General features: G+C 42.8%; 1 protein-coding gene across 1 annotated transcript in view; it reads right to left on the bottom strand.

The window, feature by feature from the left end:
- Positions 1–12,628, bottom strand: part of CFAP53 (cilia and flagella associated protein 53) — a 64,899-nt gene that overhangs the window by 17,563 nt on the left and 34,708 nt on the right. The gene's annotated exons all lie outside the window — the stretch shown is intronic.

Here is a 12,628-nt window from a genome sequence, read left to right as displayed (position 1 = left end):
CATCCCCTTTGCCCCACCAAGAGTAGATTCAGATCAAGGTACCCATTTCACCTCCCAAGTTGTTCCGTCATGGGCTCTAGAATACGGAATCTTGTGGAATTCTACTTAGCTTACCAGCCTCAAGCAGCTGGACTTACAGAAAGACACAATGGCCTACACATAGATATACTCCTCAAGCTCTTATACACTGTGTTGTCCCCCAAATGGACAGAAATTTGGCCCCAGGCTCTAATACTACTTAATTCCCAGCTTCATGTCTCTAAACACCACCACACGTACTACCAGTCTCCTCCAAAGACTCCCCTGTTAGTACTAAAAGGGAACCTCCAATCCTTTGACATTAGAGAGGATGCCACTCACATCCACTCACCAGGTGAATACTCCCCTTACCATTCTGATTATTCCATTGTCTCTCTGTCTTCCACACGCTGGCAACCCAGTCAAGGGCAGATTGTGCAATATGATCCTCTTATAATTGAAAGCCTGAGAGGACAAATCCCTACCAAATTCCTTAGAATCATGATTATACAGATTTTATTGACCCAGAAGGTGACTCAGTATCAGTCACGAATCTAGGGCCACCAGCTACGACTCATTATTTGGGTTATAAAGGCTGGTTAATTAAAACAAATTCATCACAAATTTTGCTGGAGATTGAAATTATAGCTCCAGGACCCCCTAGCTGAACTGTGTGGATCTCGGAGAGAGGAAAAGTGGCCCTCAACCTAGTGGTTGTCAACCACATTAGGAAATGAAATCCAAAAAGGATCCTGGGATCTAGCAGCCTCTATCAGCAGATGTGGGCTGGGTCCCTACCTAACCTTAGATGAAGAGGTAAATGAGTTCATGCTCCAAAGCAACTATACCCCACCTTTGGTCAGTATCCAGATTGCTGGCCCCAAAGGAGGCCTCTGCAAGTCAGTCAAATGTAAATGATCTTAGATGTGCCTATTACTCTTACTGTGTACAGCATGGATAATAGGATTACCAGTAGACCCCTCAGGCCTAACCATGTCTCAGGAGATATGCTGGAACAAAACCAGCCAGGGGCGCAACTGGATAGCAGAGCACCAGGTGCTGGCAGGCCCTGTTAGAAGAGTTTCTGCCAGTTTGCCAGCAGGCATGGATTCTGACCCAGAGTTCACCTCCCTCTACATTAAATGGTGCCAGTAGAAGCGATGCTTAAGTGAGTCACTCCCTTTTATACCATGCCTCAAATTATATCCCAGGCAGAATGGCCATCTCAATGTAACCAAATCAGACTCCTCTGGCTGGCAAGTTCATGCTCTAATGTATAGTTTTAATGGGGTGATCTCTGGATTACAAAGCTGCCATCCACAAAATGTCCCTAGGAGTAGCCTATCATTGTGCCCAGAATCTATACACATTGTGGTTAGAGTCCCCACAAAGCTTGGTCATGGACACCAAGTGTTCCTTTGCAAGGTATGCCCCTGATGACCCCGTGGAGTTCACTGAATCTGCTCAACTAGTAGTAGAGCGCATACTTGTAGTTTCGTCCTGAGTCAGGCCTCTAGCATTTATACTCAGAACTTAACACCAACCAGCCATTCCTACCCTTCATGACTCTCCACCTGGGAAGAGGCTAGTGTAAGGCTAGTGCAAGCTAGCCTCTGCCACCCCGAAGCACACTAGCTCCGCACAGAACATAGCCCCAGACCAAGGGCTCACTGCTGGACATAACTGCACCTCAGGTGACAACACAACAACCCAATAGAACAAAGAGGGAGACAACGTGCCCCAACCTCATTGGACGTTGGGACTTTTGTCTCCCAGATCCCCTCCACACCAGGGGGTGATGACTGTGGTGACTGTTAACCTCAAGGCTGCTGAAACCAAGCAGGACCCTATGGGACCTTCCCGGTCACAGAGCTCTCTGTGTCCCCTGCTTCTTTTTTGTAGGAAAAGCTTTGGTTTCCTCGTCCTCTTGAGTTTTAAAGACCAGGCTCAATAAGTTAATAATTAGAGAATTGGGGTAATGCAGAAACAAAGAAAAAGCAGTCAAGCAAGAAAAGTAATAGTAACTTAAACAATAAGTCAGCCATAAAACAGAGTCAGAGGACTGTGGTTCCTCCCTGAGGGATCCAGATAGCAATCTGATACACACTCTTGAATTGTTTTTATAGACACTAGTACCCCACCAGATCCTGACCCCGACTATAGGAGAGACCCCCAACTGTGGGGAGCCAGAAGACTGATGATTTAGGTTCCCGAAACATTATCCTGTTGCCTCACCACCCACCAGTCAGAAAACTGTGTACGAGCTGATCATGTTACCCATGACCCTCTCCCTCACTTTGTCTTTAAAAACTCATCCTTGAAAGCCATCAGGGAATTTAGGTCTTTTGAGCATGAGCCACCTGTTATCCTTGATTGGTGCCCTACAAATAAACACTGTACTTTCCTTCACCACAATCCCGTGTCAGTAGATTGGCTTTGCTGCACGTGTTGGGCGAGCCGACCTAAGTGCAGTTCGGTGACAGTGACTGTTAACCTCAAGGCCAAGATGCAAAAACGCCTCCAGTGGATCAACCCAGAAGACTCTACAGAGTACTACTTTCCTGAAATAGCTAACTGCTTGCCTCACGACCCTTGTCTCTATAAAAACCCTTGAAAATCTGTAAGTCCCCTGCTGACTGCCTGGCAGCATTAGACATCATTTCACCTTTATGGCAAGCCAAACAATGTATTCTAAACTATATGAGTCACAATGAGGCACCTCTAGCCTGACTGACCTGCCTAGACCCCATGGTCAGGGAATTCTCTGTGCTGTGTTCCCTGCTCAGTGTACTAGATTACAGCTTTTGCTTTCTACCTGATGTATCCACAACAGGCCTACTCCCCTCATTATTCCCAGCACCACCACCACTGCCAGCACATCCTCCATACCCAAAAAGCTACCTCCACACCTCTCTACATCTCATCCACAACTCCTTCCTGCTGCATGCCACGACCCTGCCCCACACTACAACCCTAGATCCTACATGACAAATATATTCATACAAACCTGCAAGGTGGCAGCTCAGGACTTGCAAGTAAAAAGATGTTGGGTCTGTGAGCACTCAGGGCGAGATGTACAGCCCCATGTCCCTACGTATCCTATAGCTCTTCCTGGTTATCAGACCCTTGTACTAATTCCCTCCAAAACACCTCGAGCCTCATTTAGGCTGGACCAAACCCTAATCTAGACCCTACACATGGCACCCTGTGGGTAGGCATCACAGTAACTGCAGTACTTTCTGAGGGCTACCAACTATACTCAGACACAAAGGCTGGACCTCACCCTGTATACTCATCGCCTCTTAATGATGAATAACACCTCATTCATAGTCTGTTGTGGATCTGACTCAAGGGGCTGGAGCAGGTCTACTTGACTCTGCCCAGTCTGCAAGCTATCCACGGAGATGATCCCTATTATTGTAACACTGTTACAGGCCAACCTCCAGATGTCAAGAGATACAGGTCATGCTTAATATCACTAAAGTATTTCAACAAATTCCCACATTCCGAGGTCCCTGATTTGTTCTCATGGCTCTCGACATCCACCTGAGGGCAATGGTTAAGACCTGGATTCCAAACAGTAGCAAGTCTATTTATCATAGGCTTCATCATTATTGCCTTGGTTAAATGTGCCTTAAGGTGGCTTCAGAAAACAATACTGGGACTTCCCTGGTGGTCCAGTTGTTGGGATGCCATCCTTCCAATACAGGGGGTGCAGGCTTGCTCCCTGGTATGGGAACTAGGATCCCACATGCCATGCGGCATGGTCAAAAAAAAAATTTTTTTTTAAAGAAAGAAAACAATACCTATGTCCTTTAACTTACCCACTACACAAGTGATTGTTATTCCTGATGACAAGGAATCACAGGATAGACTGTCAAGAGTTTAGCTAAGGGCTTCCCTGGTGGCACAGTGGTTGAGAGTCTGTCTGCCGATGAAGGGGACACGGGTTCGTGCCCCGGTGTGGGAAGATCCCACATGCCGCGGAGCGGCTGGGCCCATGAGTCATGGCCGCTGAGCCTGTGCATCCAGAGCCTGTGCTCCACAGCAGAAGAGGCCACAACAGTGAGAGGCCTGCGTATCACAAAAAAAAAAAAAAAGAGTTTAGCTAAGCTACTCTACTGCATCGCTGCCTCTGAATCCATATTGTTTGGCTAAGTATCCTGCAGGGATCTCAAATTGACACGAGCCCTCATGCAAGTGCATGCTCTAGATAGCAGTCCACAGAGTCACAAGCTAATGTAAGTTCCTAATATGACTTCCCCAAGAGCCCCTGTGATCAACAGTGCCCCACCTCCCAACATCTTCCCCTTATATACCTCTTAGATAAGACCCCTGTGGGGCTTACTGAAACCCCACACTTTTGTTTTGAGTTGACCAATCCAGCCTTAGACTGGGAACCACGAAGTACTCCACCCATGGATCCTAACAAAGGCATGTGCCTCAGGTCCTGCCTCTCTCTGTCTGCACTCTGCTTTGACTACTATCTGTGGTCCCTGAAGGCATGCCATGTACTTCCTCTAGAATATATATATAAATATACACACATGTATATACATATATGCACACACATAAATATAAGTAAAGAAAAAGATCTAAAATCAATAATCTATGGAGGAGCTGCAAGATGGCGGAAGAGTGAGACACGGAGATCACCTTCCTCCCCACAAAAACATCAGAAATACATCTACATGTGGAACAACTCCTACAGAACACCTACTGAACGCTGGCAGAGGGCCTCAGACCTCCCAAAAGGCAAGAAACTCCCCACATACCTGGGTAGGGCAAAAGAAAAAAGAATAAACAGAGACAAAAGAATAGGGACGGGACCTGCACCAGTGGGAGGGAGCTGTGAAGGAGGAAAGGTTTCCACACACTAGAAGCCCCTTCACGGGGAAAGACTGCGCGTGGCGAAGGGGGGAAGCTTCAGAGCCATGGAGGAGAGCGCAGCAACAGGGGTGTGGAGGGCAAAGCGTTGAGATCCCCGCACAGAGGACCGGTGCCAACCAGCACTCACCAGCCCGAGAGGCTTGTCTGCTCACCCGCCGGGGCGGGCGGGGGCTGGGAGCTGAGGCTCCGGCTTCAGAGGTCGGATCCCAGGGAGAGGATTGGGGTTGCCGGCGTGAACACAGCCTGAAGGGGGCTAGTGCGCCACAGCTAGCCGGGAGGGAGTCCGGGAAAAAGCCTGGAGCTGCCGAAGAGGCAAGAGACTTTTTCTTGCCTCTGTTTCCTGGTGTGCGAGGAGAGGGGATTAAGAGAGCTGCTTAAAGGAGCTCCAGAGACGGGCGTGAGCCACGGTTAACTGCACAGACACCAGAGACGGGCATGAGATGCTAAGGCTGTGGCTGCTGCCACCAAGAAACCTGTGTGCGAGCACAGGTCACTATCCACACACCCCCTCCCGGGAGCCTGTGCAGCCCCTCACTGCCAGGGTCCCGTGATCCAGGGACAACTTCCCCGGGAGAGCGCACAGCGCGCCTCAGGCTGGTGCAAGGTCACGCTGGCCTCTGCCACCGCAGGCTTGCCCCACCTCCGTACCCCTCCCTCTCCCCGGCCTGAGTGAGCCAGAGCCCCCGAAGCAGTTTCTCCTTTAACCCCGTCCTGTCTGAGCGAAGAACAGACGCCCTCAGGCGACCTACACGCAGAGGCGGGGCCAAATCCGAAGCTGAACCCCAGGAGCTGTGCGGAAAAAGAAGAGAAAGGGAAATTTCTCCCAGCAGCCTCAGGAGCAGCGGATTAATTCTCCACAATCAACTTGATGTACCCTGCATCTGTGGAATACCTGAAGAGACAACAAGTCATCCCAAATTGAGGAGGTGGACTTTGGGAGCAACGATACATATATTTTTTCCCCTTTTTCTCTTTTTGTGAGTGTGCATGTGCATGCTTCTGTGTGTGACTTTGTCTCTATAGCTTTGCTTTTACCATTTGTCCTAGGGTTCTGTCTGTCTGTTTTTTTACTTAAAAAATTTTTTTTCTTAATATAATTATTTTTATTTTAATAACTTTATTGTATTTTATTTTCTTCTTTCTTTCATTCTTTTTTTTTCCCCTGCCTTTTATTCTGAGCCGTGTGGATGACAGGCTCTTGGTGCTGCAGCCAGGAGTCAGTGCTGTGCCTCTGAGGTGGGAGGGCCAACTTCAGGACACTGGTCCACAAGAGACCTCCCAGCTCCACATAATATCAAATGGTGAAAATCTCCCAGAGATCTCCATCTCAACACCAAGACCCAGTTCCACTCAACAACCAGCAAGCTACAGTGCTGGACACCCTATGCCAAACAACTAGCAAGACAGGAACACAACCCCATCCATTAGCAGAGAAGCTGACTAAAATCATAATAAGGCCACAGACACCCCAAAACACACCACCAGACGTGGACCTGAAAGACAAGATCCAGCCTCATCCACCAAAACACAGGCACGAGTTCCCTCCACCAGGAAGCCTACAGAACACAGTGAACCAACCTTAGCCACTGCGGACAGACACCAAAAACAACGGGAACTACAGCCTGCGAAAACAAGTCCTGAAACACAGTAAGTTAAGCAAAATGAGAAGACAGAGAAACACACAGCAGATGAAGGAGCTAGGAAAAAAACCACCAGACCTAACAAGTGAAGAGGAAACAGGCAGTCTACCAGAAAAAGAATTCAGAATAATGATAGTAAAGATGATCCAAAATCGTGGAAACAGAATTGAGAAAATACAAGAAACATTTAACAAGGAACTAGAAGAGCTAAAGAGCAAACAAACAGTGATGAACAACACAATAAATGAAATTAAAAATACTCTAGAAGGGATCAATAGCACAATAACTGAGGCAGAAGAACGGATAAGTGACCTAGAAGATAAAATACTGGAAATAACTACTGCAGAACAGAATAAAGAAAAAAGAATGAAAAGAATTGAAGACAGTCTCAGAGACCTCTGGGACAACATTAAATGCACCAACATTCAAATTATAGGGGTCCCAGAAGAGGAAGAGAAAAAGAAAGGGACTGAGAGAATATTTGAAGAGATTATAGTTGAAAACTTCCTTAATATGGGAAAGGAAATAGTTAATCAAGTCCAGGAAGCAAAGAGAGTCCCATAAAGAATAAATCTGAGGAGAAACACACCAAGACAGACATTAATCAAACTGTCAAAAATTAAATACAAAGAAAAACAAAAGCAGCAAGGGAAAAACAACAAATAACACACAAGGGAATCCCCATAAGGATAACAGCTGATCTTTTTTTTTTAACATCTTTATTGGAGTATAATTGCTTTACAATGGTTAGTTTCTGCTTTATAACAAAGTGAATCAGTTATACATAGACATATGTTCCCATATCTCTTCCCTCTTGTGTCTCCCTACCTCCCACCCTCCCTATCCCACCCTTCTAGGTGGTCACAAACCATGGAGCTGATCTCCCTGTGCTATGTGGCTGCTTCCCACTAGCTATCTATTTTACATTTGGTAGTGTATATATGTCCATGCCACTCTCTCACTTGATCACAGATTACCCTTCCCCCTCCCCATATCCTCAAGTCCATTCTCTAGTAGGTCTGTGTCTTTTTTCCCGTCTTACCCCTAGGTTCTTCATGATCTTTTTTTTTCTTTCTTAGATTCCATATATATGTGTAAGCAAACGGTATTTGTTTTTCTCTTTCTGACTTACTTCGCTCTGTATGACAGACTCTAGGTCCATCCACCTCACAACAAATAACTCAATTTCATTTCCTTTTATGGCTGCATAATATTCCATTGTATATATGTGCCACATCTTCTTTATCCATTCATCTGTTAATGGAAACTTAGGTTGCTTCCATGTCCTGGCTATTGTAAACAGAGCTGAAATGAACATTTTGGTACATGACTCTTTTTGAATTATGGTTTTCTCAGGGTATATGCCCAGTAGTGGGATTGCTGGGTCATATGGTAATTCTATTTTTAGTTTTTTAAGGAACCTCCATACTGTTCTCCATAGTGGCTGTATCAATTTACATTCCCACAAACAGTGCAAAAGTGTTCCCTTTTCTCCACACCCTCTCCAGCATTTATTGTTTCTAGATTTTTTGATAATGGCCATACTGACCAGTGTTAGATGATATCTCATTGTGGTTTTGACTTGCATTTCTCTAATGATTAATGATGCTGAGCGTTCTTTCTTTGGGGAAATGTCTATTTAGGTCTTCTGCCCATTTTTGGATTGGGTTGTTTGTTATTTTGTTATTAAGCTGAATGAGCTGCTTGTAAATTTTGGAGATTAATCCTTTGTCAGTTGCTTCATTTGCAAATATTTTCTCCCATTCTGAGGGTTGTCTTTTGGTCTTGTTTATGGTTTCCTTTGCTGTGCAAAAGCTTTTAAGTTTCATTAGGTCCCATTTGTTTATTTTTGTTTCTATTTCCATTTCTCTAGGAGGTGGGTCAAAAAGGATCTTGCTGTGATTTATGTCACAGAGTGTTCTGCCTATGTTTTCCTCTAAGAGTTTGATAGTGTCTGGCCTTACATTTAGGTCTTTAATCCATTTGGAGCTTATTTTTGTGTATGGTGTTAGGGACTGTTCTAATTTCATACTTTTACATTTACCTGTCCAGTTTTCCCAGCACCACTTATTGAAGAGGCTGTCTTTTCTCCACTCTATATTCTTGCCTCCTTTATCAAAGATAAGGTGTCCATATGTGCGTGGGTTTATCTCTGGGCTTTCTATCCAGTTCCATTGATCTATATTTCTGTTTTTGCGCCAGTACCATACTGTCTTGATTACTGTAGCTTTGTAGTGTAGTCTGAAGTCAAGGAGCGTGATTCCTCCAGCTCCATGTTTCATTCTCAAGATTGCTTTGGCTATTTGGGGTCTGTTGTGTTTCCATACAAATTGTGAAATTTTTTGTTCTAGTTCTGTGAAAAATGCCAGTGGTAGTTTGATAGGGACTGCATTGAATCTGTAGATTGCTTTGGATAGTAGAGTAATTTTCACCATGTTGATTCTTCCAATCCAAGAACATGGTATATCTCTCCATCTATTTGTATCATCTTTAATTTCTTTCATCAGTGTCTTATAATTTTCTGCATACAGGTCTTTTGTCTCCTTGGGTAGGTTTATTCCTAGATATTTTATTCTTTTTGTTGCAATGGTAAATGGGAGTGTTTTCTTAATTTCACTTTCAGATTTTTCATCATTAGAGTATAGGAATGCCAGAGATTTCTGTGCATTAATTTTGTATCCTGCTACTTTACCAAATTCATTGACTAGCTCTAGTAGTTTTCTGGTAGCATCTTTAGGATTCTCTATGTATAGTATCATGTCATCTGCAAACAGTGACAGCTTTATTTCTCCTTTTCTGAATTGGATTCCATTTATTTATTTTCTTCTCTGATTGGTTTATCCTAGGTAGCAAGGCTGGTTCACCATGCAAAAATCAATTAATGTAATCCATCATATCAACAGGCTAAAGAAGAAGAACCACATGATCATATCAAGTAATGCAGAAAAAAGTTTTGGCCGAATCCAACACCCACTCATGTTAAAATAAAAAAAAAACCCTCTCAGTAAACCAGGAATAAAGGTGGGAATTCCTCAATTTGATAATGAATATCTACAAAAAACCTACAACTAACATCATACTTAATGACGAAAAACTAGAAGCTTTCCCACTAAAATCAGGTACAAGGCAAGGATGCCCCCTCTCAGCACTCTTTTTCACATTATACTGAAAGTCCTAGCTGAAACAATAAAACAAGAATAGGAAATGAAAGGTATATTGATTGGGAAGAACAAAATAAAGCTGGTCTTTTTTCACAGATAACTTGGTTGTCTATGTAGAAAATCTGAAGGAACCTATAAAAAACTCCTGGAGCTAATAAGCAATTAAAGGAAGGTTACAGGATACAAGGTTAACATACAAAAGTCAACTGACTTCCTATATACCAGCAATGAAGTAGAATTTGAAATTAAAAACACAATACCATTTACATTAGCACCCCAAAAATGAAATACATAGGTACAAATCTAACAAAATATGTACCAGATCTATATGAGGAAAAGCACAAAACTGATGAGAAAAATCAAAGAACTAAGTAGAGAGATAGTCCACGTTCATGAATAGGAATACTCAATATTGTCAAAATGCCAGTTCTTCCATTCTTAATCTATAGATTCAATGTAATTTAAAAAAAAAATCCCAGCAAATTATTTTGTGGAAATCAACAAACTGATTCTAAAATTTATATGAAGAGGCTAAAGACCCAAATTGGCCAACTCAGTATTTAAGGACACGATCAAAGTCAGACGACTGACCCTGCCCAACTTTAAGACTTACTATAGTAATCAAGACGGTATGGAATTGGTGAAAGAATAGATCAATAGATCAATAGAAAAGAACACAGGGCCCCAAAATAGACTCATATAAATATAGTCAACTGATCTTTGACTAGGAAGCAAAGGCTATACAATGGAGTTAAGAGAATCTCTTCAACAAATTGTGCTAGAACAACTGGACATCTACATGCCAAAAAAAAAAAAATAGAATCTAGAAACAGACCTTACACCTTTACAAAAATTAACTCAAAATGGACCAAAGATCTAAACATAAAATATAAAACTCCTAGAAGTTGTAAAAGAAAAAAAAAAAAAACTCCTAGAAGATAACAAAGGAGAAAATCTAGGTGACCTTGGGTTTGGTGATAAGCTTTTAGATACAATAGCAAAGGCATAATCCATGAAAGAAAGAATAGATAAGCTAGACTTCATTAAAATTAAAAATTTTGCTCTATGAAAGCTCTGATCAAGAGAATGAAAGACAAATCACAGACTGGGAGAAAATATTTGCTAAAAACTTATCTGATAACGGGCTGTTATCTAAAATATACAGAGAGCATTGGAGACAAGATGGTGGAACAGAAGGACTTGAGCTCCCCTCCTCTCATGAAAACACAAAAATCACAACTAACTGCTGAACAACCATTAACAAAAAAAGACTGGGACCTACCAGAAGAGATATTCTACGTCCAAAGACAAAGAAGAAGCTACAACAAGACGGTAGGAAAGGTGCTTTCGCGATAAAATATACAAAGAACTCTTAAAACTCAACAAGAAGAAAACAAACAACTCAAAAAATGAGCCAAATATCTTAACAGGCACCTCATCAAAAATATTCAGATGGCAAACATATAAAAAGATGCTTGTGATATTATGATTTATAATAAGAAATATATATTTGGTCTTCATCCCCATTTCTGGCACAGAACTCCTAAAACCCTTAGAATTTCCTAAGTGATGAGAGCAACAAAGTTGTCTTTTGTTCTGTTAATGAGGTGACTTTTGGACCACACCTCTGGTTGCCAGGAGAACCAACCATGTGATTAGAGGGTTGGAACTTTCAGTCCCAGTTCCCTGACCTCTGGGGAGGGGAGAAGGTTTGGAGGGTGAAATCAATCACTGATGGCCAATGACTTAACCAATCATGTCTATGTAATGAAGCCTACATAAAAACCCCAAAGGAGAGGGTTCAGAATTGGGGAACCAGAACACTTCCACCATGCCAGGCCCCAAACTCCATGAGGACAGCAGCTCCTTTGTTCAGGACCTCATCCTATATGTCTCTTCATCTGGCTATTTATTTGTATCCTTTAATATACTCTGTAATAAATTGGTAAGCTAGTGAGCAAACTGGTTTCCTGAGTTCTGTGAGCTGCTCTAGCCAATCAATCGAACTCAAGGAGGGGGTCATGGGAACCTCTGATTTATAGCCAGTCTGTCAAGTAACAACTTGGATTTGCAATTGGCATCCTGAGTTTGAGGGGGAAATCATTGGAACTTCCAGTTTGTAGCCAGTTGGTCAGAAGCACAGGTAACCATCTGGGCTTGTGACTGGCAACTGAAGTAGAGGGAAGTCTTATAGAACTGAGCCCTTTCCCTGTGGAATCCGATGCTATCTCTGGGTAGATAGTGTCAGAATTGAACGGAATTGTAGGACACCCAGCTCGTGTCCCGAGCATTGCTTGGATACCACTCTACATATTGGAATTGGGTTCAGAATCCTTAATGCTCTATATCACATGACATTAGGGAAATTAAAATTAAACAACAATGATATGTCACTACGCACCTAATAGAATGGCTCAAGTCCAGAACTGATAACACGAAATACTGACAAGGATGCTGAGCAATAGGAACTCTCATTCACTGCTGGTGGGAATGCAAAATGGTATAGACACTTTGGAAGACAATTTGGCTGTTCTTACAAAACTACACATACTCTTACCATATGATCCAGCAATAACGCTTCTTGATATTTACCCAAATGATATTTACCCAAAGGTTATGCTGATATTTACCCAAAGGTTATGTTCACACAAAAATCTGCCTAAGAATGTACACAATAACTTTATTCATAATCACCAAAACCTGGAAGCAACCAAGGATGTCCTTCAGAAGGTGACTGGATAAATATACTGTGGTACATCCACACAATGGAATGGATGCAGTGCTAAAAGTAAATGAGCTATCAAGCCATGAAAAGATATGGAGGGAAATTAAATGCATATTAGTTAGTGAAAGAAGCCAATCTGAAAAGGCTACATACTATATGATTCCAATGATATGACATTCTGGAAAAGGCAAAAC

The sequence above is a fragment of the Stenella coeruleoalba genome, assembly GCF_951394435.1.
Source record: "Stenella coeruleoalba genome assembly, chromosome: 14".
In the NCBI taxonomy this organism is placed as follows: Eukaryota; Metazoa; Chordata; class Mammalia; order Artiodactyla; family Delphinidae; genus Stenella; species Stenella coeruleoalba.
Note: the sequence above shows the minus strand (reverse complement) of the source record. Positions and strands in the feature narration are given on the sequence as shown.